At 38.4% G+C, this 10,966-nt stretch overlaps 2 pseudogenes; one reads left to right on the top strand and one right to left on the bottom strand.

Annotated features, from left to right (window-relative positions):
- Positions 1-277: 277 nt before the first annotated feature.
- On the bottom strand, positions 278-1,315 carry LOC109676192 (GA-binding protein subunit beta-1 pseudogene; annotated as a pseudogene).
- A 1,609-nt stretch (positions 1,316-2,924) lies between these two features.
- LOC109676191 (calcium/calmodulin-dependent protein kinase II inhibitor 1 pseudogene) lies at positions 2,925-3,487 on the top strand (annotated as a pseudogene).
- Positions 3,488-10,966: the final 7,479 nt, after the last annotated feature.

Raw genomic sequence — 10,966 nt, 5'->3', positions numbered from 1 at the left:
ATAACAGCGCCTTATCGTGTTTTGGATCTCTTAAACAATCTTTATCAACTCATTTGGAACTGTAAAAAAACCAAAAACTATTTACAGAATTCAGTTTTAAATACATTTCATAACTTCTGAAGTTTTATGTTACAAGAATTCAGAGCTCATGGCTTAAGTCCAATTCACAATCTTTCTTCTCTTCTGTTATCCTGTACTTCCATGACCATACCCTATTGTGCACAGTTCAAGACTGCATTCTTTCTTCACCAAAAGTAAAATCAAATAACACGTTTGTTTCTATTAAACTGCTTCTTTATTGATCTGAAGACAAGTCATGGCTTCTAATTTCTGTCTGTAGGCCTCTGCTTCCTGTTCTTTCTTAAGAAGCTGCTGCTGGTATTTCTGGGCTTCTCGATTTGCTTCATCCAGCTGCTTCTGAAGAGCTTCTCTCTCTTCTATTTCTGCAGATTCCACCCGATTTTCAATTATTTCAATACACTGTCTCTTAGCTGGTGGCTCTTCACTTACAACAGTTTCTTCAGCAATGTCTGTTGCTGGTACTGTCAATACTTGCTGTCCACCTGGCACGGTCTCGATGATGGGCTGACGTATTCCACTGGTTGGAATGGAATGCAATTTTCCAAGCTGAATTGCATCTGTAACTATTGTGATGACCTGCTGGCCCCCTGAACTAACTACTTGCTGAATTGCACCATCCACAGATTCTGCAGTAACCACTTCCTCTGTGGCCACTACTGGAGTTTCTAAAAAATTGGACAATGGAGCAGAGGCTTCAGCTAAGGCAGCTAAAGTAGCTAATACTGATGTAGAGGAGTTTCCAAACTGAACAGCAGATACCCCCGTTTCATCTGTTGCCTTGGATCAATTTTCTGAAGATATCAGACCTGTTAGGTTCACCACTCCTCCAGGTCCAATGATAAACTGTGGTGTTGCAGCGTGTATCCTTACAGTGTCAGGACTCTCTGGGTTTGTGTTGATTTGGTTCTGCATAGCAATCTGTAGTATTTCTGCTAAATCCTCATTTCCGTTGTCTATTGAAATGTCAAATGCAGTTTTACAAAATTTACTTTGCGTGTGTACATCAGCACCATATTAGATTAAAAGTTCCACCACCTCTTGATGATTGTGCTCTGTTGCCCAGTGTAGAGCTGTCATCTTTAACATGTCCTTTGCATTGACGTCAGCACCATGCTTAAGCAAAACCTCTACGATGCTGGCATGGCCTTCAGAAGCTGCCATATGTAATGGCGTTCGGTCCCCTTTGGTTCTGGCATCCCCACTTACGCCCGCTCGGAGCTCCATTTGCCATCAAAATATGAACTTCATCATCTTGACCTGCTCCTGCCGCTTCTAGAAGCTTCTTTCCCAAATCTACCAGGGACATCTGGAAAACCTTCGGGAGCTGCGACGGGGGAGCAGCACGAGGAGGTGCAGGGACCTGAGGCGCCTCGCAACTGGCAGGGCTGACACGGCGCCGCTGCACACGAAGCGCTTCAGCTGCAGGGGGCGCTGTTTCCCGAAAATGCCGCGTCTGGTCGGCGCCCAAAATCCCCACCGAAAAGTCCCCGGGACACATGGTGTGCGCGAGTGAGTCAAGCCCCCAGCATCCCCTCTTTTTGTTTTTCATTTGGGGCTGAGAAAAGTTTTTGAGCCTCTAGTCACAACTGCTTGTGAGACTGAGGCAGAAGAATCAGCAGTTCCAGGCCAACCTGGACAATATATGCAACATATTGAGGACTTGCTATAAAAATTATATATATATATTACATATATATGTAATATATATATATATATATATATATATATATTACATATATATGTAATATATATATATATATATATATATATATATATATATATATATAAAGAGAGAGAGAGAAAGAGAGAACTTGCTATAAAAATTATGTATGTATATATATATAGAGAGAGAGAAAGAGAGAACTTGCTATAAAAATTATGTATGTATATATAGAGAGAGAGAGAGAAAGAGAGAACTTGCTATAAAAATTAGAGAGAGAGAGAGAGAGAGAGAGAAGTAGAAATAAAGGAAAAAAGAAACAGAAAGGAGGGGAGGAAAGAAGGAAAAGAAAGAAAGAAATGGAGAGAAAGATAAAGGATACAGGTGAGGGGAAGAAAGGAAGAAAAAGGAAAAGAAACAGCTCAGGAAAGGAGAAAGAGAGACAAAGGAAGAAAAAAGACAACAGAAAGGAAATATAACTTCTGACAATTTTAGCATTTTAAATGCATACCATCCTTACCAAGGAAATGGCAACTTCTATTATTGGCTGGCTGGGTGCTGCTCTGTCCCTGCCTCCCTCTACCCCTCTCTTTCTCCTTCTTCCCTCTCCAACCCTCTTGTCCTCCTCCAGTCCCTTTCCTTCCCCCTCACCAATCTAGTCCCCCCCTTTGCTTCTTTTTCTCTCCTTCCTCTCTCCCTCTCTTCTGCTTCCTTCTACCGCTCCCCATCTTTCTGTCTCCCCTCCCTCCATCCCTCCCTCTCGGATTCCTCCCATTCTCCCCCCTGGTTCCCTCCCCTCTGCTCTCCCTCTTCCCTTGCTCCCCTTCCCCTCTGTCCCTCGCAGCCCTGTGGCTCCCAGCTGGCAGTCAGCCCCCACCTGCTCCCCCGGGTCCAGCACCCCGTGGCTCGCAGGGACACCCACCCCCAGCCCGGCCCCCGCCCAGCGCCTACCGCGCGGAGGATGTGAGTCCCATTCGCCGCTGCCTGGGCAGTGGCCGCTTTGCGTGGAGCCCGAGCAGCACAGCTGCGGGCGCTCACTGGGTCGCTGGCGCGGGCTGCACGCTCCTGCCCTAGCGGTGTCCCCTCCCAGGCCCGCGCCCCCGGCCCCAGCGCTGCTCACCCTGTCCGCCGCGGGCGGGGATGAGGGCGGAGGAGGTGCCGCCTTGGAGCCCTGGACGTGCCCATGTCAGAGCGGCTGCCCTAAGGCGAGGAGAAGCTGAGCCCCTAAGGCGAAGGCGGGGATGGGGCCACATCTCATGTCACCTGCAGGACACCAACAACGTCTTCAGTGCCTGGAAGAACAAGCAGCCGCCCAAGCTGGGCCCGATCGGCCAGAGCAAGGGGTCCTTATTTAAGACGATGGGATTGATGACCTGAAGAATGTGAGGGACAAGGCACCTCCTGGTGTCTAAGCCCACGAAGACAATGGGTTAAGAGAAAGAAGGAGAACAGTGATGGGTGATAACTGTTCACAAAAACAAAACAAACAAAAGACATGAAAAAGAGACAGGGCTTTGAAACTTAGCTCGCTACCCAGGATGAAGTCAACAAGCCGCATCTCATGTCAGGCCAACAGACAGGTGAGCCTGGAGGAGGAGAAGGGGAAGGTTCTGGGCTCCTCAGCAAAAATAAAAATTAAAAAATACATAGAACTAGAAAATTTAAAAATCCTTATGTGCATACATATAAAGAAATAAAAACTCTCATTTGCAGCTTTTTGTCAAAATTAACATCTATTTCTTTTTCTATCTGGTGAATATTGCGCAATTATAGATCCGGATTTTGAACCACTTTAATGAAGGCAGCACCGTGTTTTGAGGTGTCTGGCATTCTTTGCTGATTTGGCTGTTCCCAATGTTCATATTAATCTTGCAAAAATGATTATGTGCACTTGGATGTGAAATGCTGTCCAGTTTTATTTTTTTTGTTATCCTTGGATGTACAAAAAAATCAGAAAATGCTGTCTGTAGATACTTTTTTATTTTGATCATCTTTTGAAATTATCAGGAATGAGTTTAAAACAAGAAGATAACTTTTCTAAAGAATGATGCATAGAAAGGATCCTTGTTTTATTTTAGGATGATTGGTAAAGCTTGTGTTTCTTTGTTGCTGCAAGTTATTTGCCCAAGTTAATGCAAATGGACACATTTTATATGTCAAGAAAAAAAAGCCCAAAAAACAAAACAAAAAAACTCTTGAGCTTTTTCTACCCTTGCCCCTGCAGTCTGTTGTGTGGGCTGCCTGTTTTTTCTCTAATATTGTGTCAGTTTACTCTCTTCAATGGACTGTAAAAAAAAAAAGTAATCACAAGAGTGCCAAATATCTTGAAATGTCAAAAGACATTTTGTTTTCTTTTTCCCCCTGTTCTCTGAGTCCATGTAAAGGAATGGTTGGAGTGTCTTTTCTGTTATTTATAGGGATTCCCTTAAGGCACACCAGTTGCCTGTTTTGCATGGAACTTGCAAAAATGCCTCTTGCATAAGGGAGCTTGTACCATTTTTTGTTTGCAACTTTGGACCTAAAGAGGTTTCCCTTCACTACCCCTCCCATTTTCCTCTTTTCTGAGTTTGATATTCTGTATGTTGCACCATGAACCAGTAATAAACACAGTAATGTTTTTTCCCTGGTGTTTGTGGAGACTGGAAGTCCAAGATCAATGCAAGATGCCTCATTTTGTCTGGTGGAATGCATTTCCTGACTTTGAAAGGATATCTACCAATTGTGTCCTTGCACAGCAGGATGGGCAAGAGATTTCTGTAGTTTCTGTTATAAAAACACTAATGCTCCACTCTTATCACCTAATCAATCACTTCCCAAAAGGGCCCAGTGTTAACACAATCACAGTGGAGTTAAATTTCACCATAAAAAATTTGGAGTGGGCACAAACAGCCTTTAGTGCTCATAAAAAGAAAGGGACAATCTGATTAGCTCTATGTGAAGGATAGAAATGTTTAAAAACTCAAAAATCTTCCAACAAAGAAGGCAGAAGACCTAGATTATTTCATTTTTTAACTCTATCCTCTGCTAAAAGAGAAATGATCCAATAATTTACAGTTTGTCTTATGAAATAGAAGAATGAGGAACATATTCCAAATTATTTTACAGGATCTTAATAGCAAGACCAGAGAAAGAAATGAAAATATGTACAGACAGACCCCTTTCATGATCATAAACTTAAAAAAACTCAAAATTTTCAGCAATGGAATCCAGGAGTGTAGAAAATCAATTCTATACCAAGATGAACACAGATTTATTCCAGGTATTCCAACTCCATTTCTTCCAATTTCAAAATACATTTAAAGTAATCCAGGAACAAGCTAATGAAGGAAACAATTTGATTATATTTGTAGAATCAGAATAAGCATTGGACAGGTCCAATGCACACTCATGATGAAATGCTCAGAAATAAAAGGGAAACTCCCCAGCTTTATTAAAAGTACTGCAAATGAAAAATCCCAAGCCTAAAGGAAATACCTTACAATATGTGAAAATTTGGACACTTGCTCCTAAGGAAAGGAAACAGGTAAGGATGTCCTCCTCAGTACTCCTATTCAACATCATACTAGAGTTCTAGCTAATGAAATACTAAATGAAAAAGAAATAAAAAGCATAAAGAATGGGAAAGCAAAAAAACATAATGGTGTTTGCTCACAGATAACTTGATTTCCTATGTAAAAAACTTCAAAGATTTAGCAAATAAATTGAATTAACAAATGATGATGGCAAGATTGCATGATATAAGGTTAATATGCAAAAGCAATTACTTTCATGTATGCCTACAATAAACAACTAGAATTTGATACTTAAAAACACAATACAATTTTCATCAGCATCAAGAAAGTGAAATTATTCTCCAGGCACACCGTCTTAGGTCTGCAATCTCTGAAGGCAGAGATTAGGATCATCATAGTTCAAGGCCAACCTGGGCAAAGAGTTAGTGAGATCACATTTCAGCAAACAAGCTAGGTGAGTGGTACTTGTCTATCATCCCGCTAAATGGGAAGCCATCTGTAGGAGGACTGAAGTCTGAAGGTGGCTCCAGACTAGAACCAAGACCCTATCTGCAAAATAACATAAATTTTAAAAAGGACTGGGCATGTGGCTGAAGTGGTAAGGCACTTGGCCAGCCAGTGTGAGGCCCAGAATCTGAAAACCTATACTACCAAAAAAAAAAAAAAAAAAAAGAAGAAGAAGAAGAAGAAAGAGAAGGTGATAAAGAAAACAAAATATTTAGACATACTATAGAAAAACATATTCAGGATTTCAGGATTCAAGGGAAAACTAAAAATACTTGTTGAAACAAAAAAGGATTCAATAAATGAACAGCTGTTCCATGATCACTTATAAGAAACCATGTGCTAAGAGATCAGTTTTTTGTTCAAAGTTCATTGTACACATCTATGGAATTATCATAATGAAACATCCTTGTGCTATTAATGTAGGATAATAGTGGGATAATTATATCCAATTTAATCTATAAGTTCAATATAATTCCTGTCAAAGCACAGGTTATTTTATTGACAAAGACAAAATAACTCTAAAGCTTATATAGAAAGCAAAAGACCTGTAAGAGACAACCATATTGGAGAATAAATTTTAGGACATACAAGCTGAAATGCCACATAACATAAAAGCCCACAGCCAAATAAACATCATTTTAAACAAAATCAAAGGCCATTCATAGGAGGAAGGACAGCCTTTTCAAAAATTATATGGATTTTATGATGACAGCTCTAGAGGTGTATATAGTATCATAAGGAAACACCTATGTAAAGTTTAATATATGCCAATAAAAATCAGATGGAAATATTGTTATCTCTATGCAAAGATAAACAAAAAAAAAGAAGAAAGAAAAGAGGAAGGACAGGAGGGAGGGAGGAAGGAAATACCAAAAGAAGGCAGGAAGGAATGAAAGAAGGAAAAGACAGTGAAGCACTTCTCGATCTTTTCTTTCTTTTTTTTCCCTCTTTTTTATTATTGTCATACTGGGATACATTGTAACACTTGTCAAAGTTTTTACAACATATCACAGTTCAATTCACTATTATTTTCCTTTACCTCCTCACACCCAGATTTCCAATAAAAACTGAGTCAAAAATAAACAGGAGAATTTTAGCGTGCTGAGACAATTCTAAACAAAACAGTCATGGTGTAGACTGGTCATTGTGTATTTGTCCAATATCACAGATCTGTACAATGCTAAGATTAAACTTTAATAAAATCTATTGATTACAGTTAATAATGTACTACAATGTTTGGTCAGTAGTTGTAGAAAGTGTGGCACACTACAGCAACATGTAAATAACATGAGAAATCATGAGCAAGAGGAGAGAGCATAATTCCATACTCATAGATAATGCTGTGTATAATCTGCCCAATTATTTTTATATCTATGGCAGTAATGAAATTTTCCTATTATTTTAAAATTGGTGACAGAGATATCTACAAAATGTACAAATATTTGGAAGTAAGCAATATAAATCTAACAGTCCATAAGTCAAAATAAAAATTAATAAGGAGTGTATTAGCATTTTAAATTGCATGAAAACAAAACACATTATATCAAACATTGTGAAATGCCATTAATTCTGTACATAGTGTGAAACTATGGCACTGTGTGCACATTAGAAAAGAAGCACTGTCATCAGTGTTCTAGTTTTCCCCTTTAAGACATTAGAAAGATGAAAACAAAACACAGATTAACCTAGAGAAAAATTATAACCATAATAATAGACAGCAAGTAAAAAAAGCAAAGAAATTGAGGGAAATCTACAATAGCTGGTTTTGAAATAAAATAACCTTGAAAGTCTGTAATATGAATGATGAGGAAAGCTTGCTAAAAGAAAGTACCATTATCAGGAATGAGAAAAATTTTATCATCCAATATTCTATAGATATTAAATGAAAAATCAGAAAATATTATGAATAACTTTATGACAACAAATTTGACAAATAAGAGCAAATTCACAGAAAGATACAAATAAAGCTGCACAAGAAGAAATAGATTGGGTATATACCCCAATACCTATAGATGAAATTGAAATTATAGTTAAAAAGTCAATAAAATCCAATCACACATGGCTATAACATTGAACTCAACCCATCAGTAAAGAAGAAATGATCTAATTTTACATAAACTCTTGTAGAATACTGGAGGGCAGTGGTTACTTATAAATTCACTTAATGATTCCATTGTAGTTTTCATAACAAGATCAGAAAAAGTCTTTAAAGTAGAAGAATGCAACAAACTAAGATCCCTAATGATTTTTGATGCAAACATTCTTAATCAAATTGGCATATTAAATTTACATTCCAAAACCAATGAATGTAGTTCTCCATATTAACAACCTATAATGGAGAAAAAGAGAATTTACACAGATATAAAGAGGCTTATATATGCCATATATATATATATATGTGTGTATGTATGCATATGCATATATATATATGTATATATATGAAATCATGTAGTCCTCTGTTTGCAGATATGATTTTATATGCAAGAGATCCTAAAAAGACTACCAAAAATTCTCGGACATCAAAAACACAGCAAAGCAACAGGATATTGAATCAATATATAAAAATGAGTACCTTTTTCATATACCAACAATGTACAGATTGAAAAAGAATTCAGGAAAACAATCCCATTTGCAATAATCTCAAAAAATACCTAGGAATAAATTTAACAAAAGAGGTGAAAGTCAACTAAAATAAAAACTATAAATCATTGAGGAAAGAAATTGAAGAAGACATTAGAAGTTGGAAAAATCTCCCATGATGCTCATGGATTGACAGAATTAATATCATGAAAATGGCTACACTAAAAAAAGCAATCTATATGTTCAATGCAATACCCATCAAATATCCAAAACATTCTTCACAGACATTGAAAAATCAACCCTAAAGTTTTTAAGAAAGCACAAAAGCCAAATATGCAAATAGCCAAGGTAATACTGAGCAAAAAGTGCAATGCTAAGTGCAATGCTATAGGTATCACAATACCTAACTTTAAACTATACTATAGAGCCATAGCAAGATAAGCAGCATGGTACTGGCACAAACAACAAACACAAAGATCAACGGAGAATAAGACCCAAACATATATCCACACACCTACTGCAATCTGAGTTTTGACCAAGGAGCCAGAAAGAGCTCATGGAGAAAAGACATCTTCCACAAATACTGCTGAGAAAAGAGGATATCTGCAAGTAGAAGACTGAAACTTGATCCCTGTTTTTCACCCTGCACTAAAGTCAATTTGAAGTGATCAAAGATATTGATGTAAGGAACATATAGGAATAGTCAATAATTTTCTAAATAGAATTCCAATAGGTCAACAATTAATCCAACTGTTGGCAAATGGGACTGCACTAAATCAAAAGCTTCTGCACAGCAAAGGAAACAGTCACTAGACTGAAAATACAGCATAACAGAGAATGGATGGAAATTTTTGCCAAAAGAATAATACATGGATCTCAAAAAACTAAACTTCCAAGGAATTCATAACCCAATGAAGAAATGGGAAAACAAAATGAACAAAAAAATTTCAAATAAGTACAAATGGTGAAAAATTACATGAGCAAATACTCAACATCCTTGCCCATCAAAGAAAATAAAACTGAAGCCACAATTAGATTCTACCTTACTCCACTTTTAATGGCTCATAGAGGTCCCATGGAATGAGGTACAGTGTGGTCTGTCTCAGAACACAGAAGTTACATGGACCACATAGTGGCAGTGGTGACTGGCAATTGTGGTGGCAATGGCAGCCACAGCCACAGCAAGCCATGTTTGTAAACCCACTACAGAGCATCACACCAGTGAAGACATGTGACAAAAGTCAGTGTCCATTACATAACTGCAGACTCTATGAAAACACCCGACACTTGCTACTCCAATTATGTCTATTAAAACTTAGCTGATATGATGTATGCTATAAATAAGTAATATAATTTATGTATGGAATATATTTATTATTAACCTACTGCTTTCTTGAAGCCACATTTTGTATAACATAGGTATCAGAATCAATACTGTCAATACCTTGTTGTCTATTCCATGGACTAATATAAATGGACACATTTATATTTTATGAACTGTGATAAAACTGAGTCATTACCTTTAGTTAAGAAAAGGACTAGAATAGCAAACTAAAAGAGACCCCATATGGGCATTCATTATTTAAAGTACAGCAAGTGGGAACCCTGCCTCTGAGACATCCCAGTGTTCCCCTGGCTCGAGGATATCTAACAATCAAGGGAAATAAAGACTTGAGTTGTCATTTCATCCACAGCAAACAGGAAAAAGATGTGGAATAGCAAGGCAGGTGTGACTCACCCAGGTGCAATCAATACAGAATAATTTTCTTATATCTGTATTTCCTCTCCATAATACCACCATCAGTAAAATTTCGGTCACTCTGACCCCGTTCTGTCCTGGTCACAGACAAGTTGCATGTTGCTGGTTGATAATAAAGTTCCACCACCGGCCCTACTTTATTCTACTTATTCCCACAGGTGATTAGAATATATTTGAGTCTGGATGTAAGTACTGATCCAGGATGTCCCATGAAAACATATGGGAGGTAGGGTACCTGTGGGTCCCTGACTAAGGCACAAACTTCATCTTTGGATCTTGGTTGACACACACCTGAAGAACTGGTAATGGCAAAATGCTGCAAACAAAAGAGAATGCATCTAATTCACATCTTGTTGGGAACTGTCATAGGGTTCTTAACCGCTGCCACTTTCTATTTTTGATGAAAGTGCAGTGGGTTAGCAAACCTTCCCACCATGTGCCTATAAACTCAGAAGAAGTGGAGGGAGACATGAATTCAACCCTTGATGACTGAGCAAACTCCATTGTTAGGGCAGTACCCCTAGCAGGTATCTTCAACACTACTGAAAATACTTTCCTTTAAAATGTCAAAAAAAATATCCAAGCAAACAAGGATCCTCTATTTGTAAGACTAATCTGAAACTGATACAGGGAGATGAAGCACTGTGGCTCTTGGGACGCCTGCAGTAGCTAGACCTGTACGGGAAGGAGTGCCTGCCTGGTATGGGTTCCCATAAACAAGGTGAAGATGTAATATGAGGGCAGGAGTATCAGCATGGTGATCCCACCAGGTGACATCTGGGGTATAAAGAAGCCTGGGGGTAGGAGGAACCCATCTCAGGGGGCACCAATGAGTAGTTTGCTGTTGTAGGATATAGTTCTGTCCTA

Source organism: Castor canadensis, chromosome 13, assembly GCF_047511655.1.
Source record: "Castor canadensis chromosome 13, mCasCan1.hap1v2, whole genome shotgun sequence".
Taxonomy (NCBI): Eukaryota; Metazoa; Chordata; class Mammalia; order Rodentia; family Castoridae; genus Castor; species Castor canadensis.
The sequence above is the reverse complement of the archived record's forward strand: the minus strand, read 5'-3'. Positions and strand labels throughout refer to the sequence as shown.